Below are 6,000 nucleotides of genomic sequence, written 5' to 3'. Positions count from 1 at the left end.
AACACATAAACAAGAGTGCAACACAGATACAAGGCCCTGCCTTAGGGGCTGCGCCGAGTGCCCCAGAAGCAGCCGGGGTGGCGGGACGCGGGGGCTGAAGCTTCCTCCCCGTCACCAACAAAGGGCGGCCGGCTCGGAACTGGGGGAAGCGGCGGCGGTGCCGGGCGGGGGAGGCGCGGCCGGGCCGCCCGCAGCGGGCGCTGCTGCGGTGGGGCCGGGGCCGCCCCGTCACCGCCCCCGCCCGCCAGGCCGAGGGTCGCGCGGCGGCAGCGCGGGGCCGGGTGGGCCGGCGCCGTGTGCCCGCCGTGCTCTGGTGGCAGCGGCGTCGCCCGGGTCGCCGTCCCTGCCGCAGCCTGAGGGGCGCTGAGGAGAACGGGAGGTTTTTGGAAGAGGCGCGGAAAGGAGCCCGGGCTGACAGCCGGCCCCGCCCGCAGGCTCACGCCATGCTGAGGGCGCTTCCCCGTCCCTGAGGAGAGGCGAAGGGGCGGCCGGGGACGGCGGCGGCGCGGTTGCTAAGGTAATGGGAGTGGGCTGCTCTCCCTGCCGTGTTTTCCTGCTTATCCGTATTTGTGTGGCGAGCGGTTGCCGGTCGGCTCTGCCCTGGCAGCGGGATCCTGGTGCTGGTCCCGCCGCGAAGAACGGAGCCCCGAGCCCCGGCGGGAGCGGCTGTGCGGGCGGCGCCGGGGTGGGAGGTCGCTCCCAGTCGGGAGTAGCGGACAGGTGCAAGGCGGGGTGTGTGTGTGTGTTTTCGGGTGGAGGCTTCGGAGAAGGACGAGAAGGAGCAAGCACTGGGGTACAGCTTGAAGGGGGAGCTGGTGCCCTGTGGGAAAACTTGGAAACTGTTTCGCTTCGGTAGCGTATGGCAATAATACACTTCCATCCGCCGACAAAGTGCGTTTGCATGAAGACAGATCAGTGTGTGTGAGAGTAAAGCTGCCAGGCACTCTGCTTCCAGAGCCTTCATCTCCTGTGACACTAAAAGCATCTTCTTAGTCACCAGCTGTGATGGCATAAATAGAGGAGTAGGTTGCGGTGCCAGTAAGAAGCTTCAAGTGTTTTTCTCTGAAGAAGATGCAGATTTTTGTATAGATACCGGTACGCTGCCCTTATACGCTGCAGACATAATAGCAGACAGGGCTGCCGCTCCAAGGAGCTGACTTCGCCTGTGACTCGGAGCTTGGCGTCCCGTCTGCATCGGCGCTGCCCTCGCTGCCGATCGGAGCCCTCGCTGGGACGGCCTAGGTAAGTCGGGGCTTCCTTCAGCTGACCTGCAAGGGACTTGCCAGAACGGCATCCCAGTTATAGTCTGCGTGCTACAGAGCCGCATGACGGTTTCGAATGCTTCCCTGAAATTAAAGATAGGCATAATTGCTTTTGATTGTTTTTTATTTGCTGACTGCCAGTGTGTAAAGATTGGAAAGCAGGAAAATAAAGTCATACTGTAAAACTAACCTTTGTGTCAGTGTGTTACGATAGATACTGGTGGTTTCCCGCCCCAAAGAAAGCTACGTTTCATTTGTGTTTGTGTGTTTGTGAGCTGTGAGTCTGAAAAGTGCTTTGTAAAGGTATAGTGATTTTTGTAATTGCTTGCTGAAGAACAGAGTGAAAGAGGTTAACTGTAGTTCAAAGCTTTGGGGATTTAAGACATTTAATATCATCCTAAATATTCTCCAAGTCCAATGGGGTTTATTTTGAAGTGGAAGGTTGTGTATATTTGATATAATAAATTTCTTTTTTTAATGCCAGATTTATTTTAATTTTGCAGATTGCAAGAACTAGCAATTATTTACTATGTTATGATCCATAATACTTTCTCACCAGCTGATTTGGAACACTTGCACTATATTTCCTTGTAAATCTGCTTTAAAAAGAGGTTGGATGTTCGAGAACAGTTATTGACTTGGAGGCATGTGGCTACAAGCACAGAATAATAGTGTTCATTGCTTGAATATGCGTGTGAAATGCTGAAGAAACCGTTTAGACTCAGCCAATGTTGACTTTATTTTTAAATAAGCTGTTCCTTTTTCTAATGACTCAGCTGATAGAACAATTGATGACCAACATTCCAGTTTCCTTTCTAACTGGCTACAAGTGTAGTGGAGTTTAGATAGCCCTTCCTTTTCCCATTCTGAACTCTATTAGAAGGAGAAGTAATTGTTTGCTACACGTCTTATACTGAGGTTTATAGTAATAGATGTTTGAAGATTACTGTTCACCTACCTGACTGATTTTTCTGTTTTTTTCTTACTACTCATCCCTTCTAAGTAAAGGCACAATAAGAAGCTGCTTATAGTCATTGTCAACGCTGCTTGCCTTAGTTTCTCTCTGACAGTTCCCATGATGCAGATATCTGTTTTAATCAATGATACCTGAGGATAAGAGGAAAAGGTATGTCCTCTTGAAGCAGCAGTTACCTGCTTGCTAACCACTTCCAAGGTGGTTTCAGTGTCTAGCATGGAATTCTGGTGGAGCACACTGGTATGGCAGAGGTGAGCAGAGCACTTTTAATTTATGGGAGTAACTCTCCTTTTGTTAATGTTTCTGAGGCAGCTGGAGGAAAGCTGAGTTTTTGGACTGGAAATGCTAGGCTCTGTTGTCGTCCCTTCAAGCAGCCAAAAAGGGGAGAAAAGGAGAGGGTGGTCCTGTCCCAGCAGACTGCAACAAACTAACAGATGGCGGGGAAAGAGAAGAAGCTGATGTGTGTGGAGTAGCAGGAAGAGAAAATAGCTGCAGTGTGTCACTTTAACATGTACGTTAGGATGCTGTTAGTTACTCTGTGGTGAAACTTCGGAATCTTGCAGTGCCGTGGCTCTGCAAGATTCTAACAGGAATACAACGTTGTTGTGGGGTGGTTACTTTTTTTCTCTCCTTTGTAATGAGTCCTCAGCTTTTCAAGAACTAGGATAGCTAGCCTGGAGGCTTTGGCCAGGTGTACCTGTGATATCTAAATCAAACACTGCAGTTGTAAAGTGGCAGCAGAACAAGAGCAAGCTGCTCTTCCCTTGCTCAGTATTAGTTTTGCCCTTATGATGGGTTGTTGTATTGTTTGTGCTTATCACCTGAAGCTTCAGTTGCATTTCTGCAAGCACACATGGACACTCTAGAGGGGAGATTGTACAAACAAACGGGTCCACTTCACTGAGCAGCGCTGGACTGTTCCAGGGGACAAATATTGCACCTAGTTGTTGGAACTGAAATGCTCCTGGTTCCTTATGGGACTCTTCTCATCTTCTTCATGACTGCATTATTATTTGTGTCGATTCATACCACAGTATTAAAATTAAAAAGAAAACCTGGGTACAATAAGAAAATTACATTGATGATTTGGGTGTTTCTTGATGTCATACTTTGAGCTGCTGTCACCAATGTGGTGTAAGACAGCACTCTGCCACGTGAAACGAAATGTAAGCGAGAGATCATGGGCCAGTGTTATTACTGAAGGTGTAGTAGTACTTTTAACCCTAAACACTTGCATCTCTGTCATCATATCAGAGACAAGCTGACCAGAGCTGTGCTGGCCAAGCACATTCAGAAACACCTGGGTGCCTGTAGGTGGTGTTGGGTATCACCTTGGAGTGTTTTTGGAAGATAGTAATAGACATATCGTGGAGAGTTCTAAACTGTTGGATCACAATTTTCCTTTAAGGATATAGTGGCTTTTAAATGTTATAAAGGATGATATTAATGTTAGTGAATCCACAATGTTTTCTTAATCTATATGAATTTTACCATGAAAAGACGTTTCCATGATTTCAGTTACTGTTTCCAGATAGAATAATAGCATATTGTGGTGACTGAGGAATGAGCTAATTTCTGTTGTTGTGCTCTATCTATGAAGAGGAGCAAGAAAGAGGAGCTAATTTGTGTTTTACTTGTTGGTTGTCAAGCTCTAGAAAGATTGCGGAGTCAAGAGAGACTGCTGCTATCCACTTGTGTTGCATCATATCTCATACTATTTTTTAACATCTCTGTAGCTAGTGGCAAAGAATGTGGAGAGAAGAAAGAAAAGCAGATTAAAATTTAAGTAAGCAATTTGACGTTCTGGGAGCTCTGCATTGTCATGCTGGAAACAGCTATCTCTTCCTAGACTTAGCAGCAGCAGAGTAAGGCACAGGTACTGTCATTTGCCTACATGGGTGTGCTGGGAACCATGAGGCAGTGAAGAGAAATTAGTTCTGTATTTTTGTAGGAATCTTCAGTTCCACACTAAAAACATATCCCAGTGGAAAGGGACAATATTTAATCTTTTTTTACTATGCTTGTAGAACCTGCCATCAGTGGCAAAAGGTTCACAGGGTAGTTTAAAGCTCCTCAGACTGTTTACTACAGATCTACTGGGCTATTGGGGTGTGTGTTGAGCAAGTGGTAACTAATGGTTTGAGAGTCAGGGTTGATATGTCCAATTTGTTATGTCTCATTTGTTATATGAATGTGAGAAGTCACTTAATTTCATTGTGATTTAGTTTATAATTTTGTAAAAGAAATTATCTCTGTCACAGATAAGAAAATAGTTTCAGATTATGCAGATTATGGGTTCATTAGTATAACAGCAAACTGGCATGGACATGTATTAGCTCAATTAAAGGAACTGTCTTTATTGGAGTATTATAGTAAACAGCAGCAGTAGTAAAGTATATTAGTATTTATAATGTATGTAGCATATATTGGTATTTGTAGTAGTCCAGTTCTGGCATTTTGAAGTTCAAGTTTAGATGAACCACAGCAGTGGAATTTGTAGACTCTGCTGAACTGTGTGGGAGTGTGGACTTGAGCTAGCTAATTTAGGAGTGACTTAGATGCTTTTTACATTGCAATTACTGAAGTGATTTGGGTGTAATTTGAATCTGAAAAGGATGTGTGCTGTTGTGATAAACAGGAGGGCACTGAAATCATAGTATATTGCATCATGTCCTTGAAGTAGGTGGGATGCAATCAGTTGTGGTCACTTGCACTAGGGGTATTGTATGGTGCCACATCTTCAAGGACACATGTATTTTTGGGTAGCAAATTTCACATTTAGTTTGATTGCTGCGTACTTGCAATTTTTCTGCCTCTTGAGATGTACAACCAGCAAGAATTCTCAGCACTTTGGGGTGCTTTATGAGATTGTGCAGTCGCCGATCAATGCAGGAGTGGATTAGTTCTATAAACTTGCATAAGATTGCTTGAAGGGAGCTTCATTTTAGTGATCTCTGTTTGAAACAGGGAGTTTAAGTGGAGTAAATCTGAATTTGGAATCTAACAGACACTGAGGCCTGTGGTTTTTTGTTTGTTTGTTTGTTTGTTTTATTCTAGTATTTTCTTGCCAGTCTGTATTAAAGCATCCATTATTTTATGCTTCTCATTCAGTTGTATTTTTGTATCAATTTTCTTCAGTTGTTTTCAGCTTACTAGGTACAGTGTAAAATACAAAATGCAGCCCATCCCCCAGAAGTAGCTTACTGTGGTTGCAATTAGTATTTTCTATGGTACATAAAGTGCAAGGCACTTGCAGAGATGGTGTTTTTGATGGACCAACTTCATAGAACAGGATGCTCTTAGTACACCTTAACTGACCTAATGCAAGATGATTTTTCAAAGACGGCTTTATACTGGAGAATGGATTAGAAGTCTACCCTCAAGCTCTGTATTATCAGTGCAGTTACTCATTTGCCACAGGGAATGATTCTGGCCAATAAGTTGGCATTGTTGCAAAAAGCCAAAGTATAGCTTCAGCTCTCTGCTTTGTAATTGCTCTTTGCAGGCTGATAGTGCGCTGTAAATACTTCTGTAGCTTGGGATCACCAGTTCACATGAAGTTCAGAGTTTTGCTATATCTATCTCTTTGCATTTCTAAATTTCAATAGCACTGACACTTGCTTTAGTTAACTATTGAGCATATATTTGCCATTACATTCTTTGCAACTATCCTTGGTAACAGCGTTTTGGCTCAGAGCCTTTCTAAGAGCCCTTGCACTCACACCAGTATTATTTTATTGGAAGGGAGATTGATTACAGGTA

The 6,000-nt window shown here is 44.6% G+C and overlaps 1 protein-coding gene across 5 annotated transcripts in view; it reads left to right on the top strand.

Moving 5' to 3' along the window:
- Window positions 1-300: 300 nt before the first annotated feature.
- The window catches only part of RGS6 (regulator of G protein signaling 6), a 271,553-nt gene continuing 265,853 nt past the window's right edge, over window positions 301-6,000 (top strand). For 4 of the 5 annotated variants that reach the window (XM_027707478.1, XM_027707471.1, XM_027707444.1 and 1 more), the window contains exon 1: window positions 301-517. The gene's annotated coding sequence lies outside the window, so the exon portion shown is untranslated. Of the gene's footprint in view, window positions 518-858; window positions 1,243-6,000 lie in introns of those variants that run through there. The other variant, XM_027707450.1, reaches the window with a different exon arrangement.

This window comes from Neopelma chrysocephalum, unplaced genomic scaffold (assembly GCF_003984885.1).
Source record: "Neopelma chrysocephalum unplaced genomic scaffold, ASM398488v2 Primary Assembly neopelma1_24, whole genome shotgun sequence".
NCBI lineage: Eukaryota > Metazoa > Chordata > Aves > Passeriformes > Pipridae > Neopelma > Neopelma chrysocephalum.
Note: the sequence above shows the minus strand (reverse complement) of the source record. Positions and strands in the feature narration are given on the sequence as shown.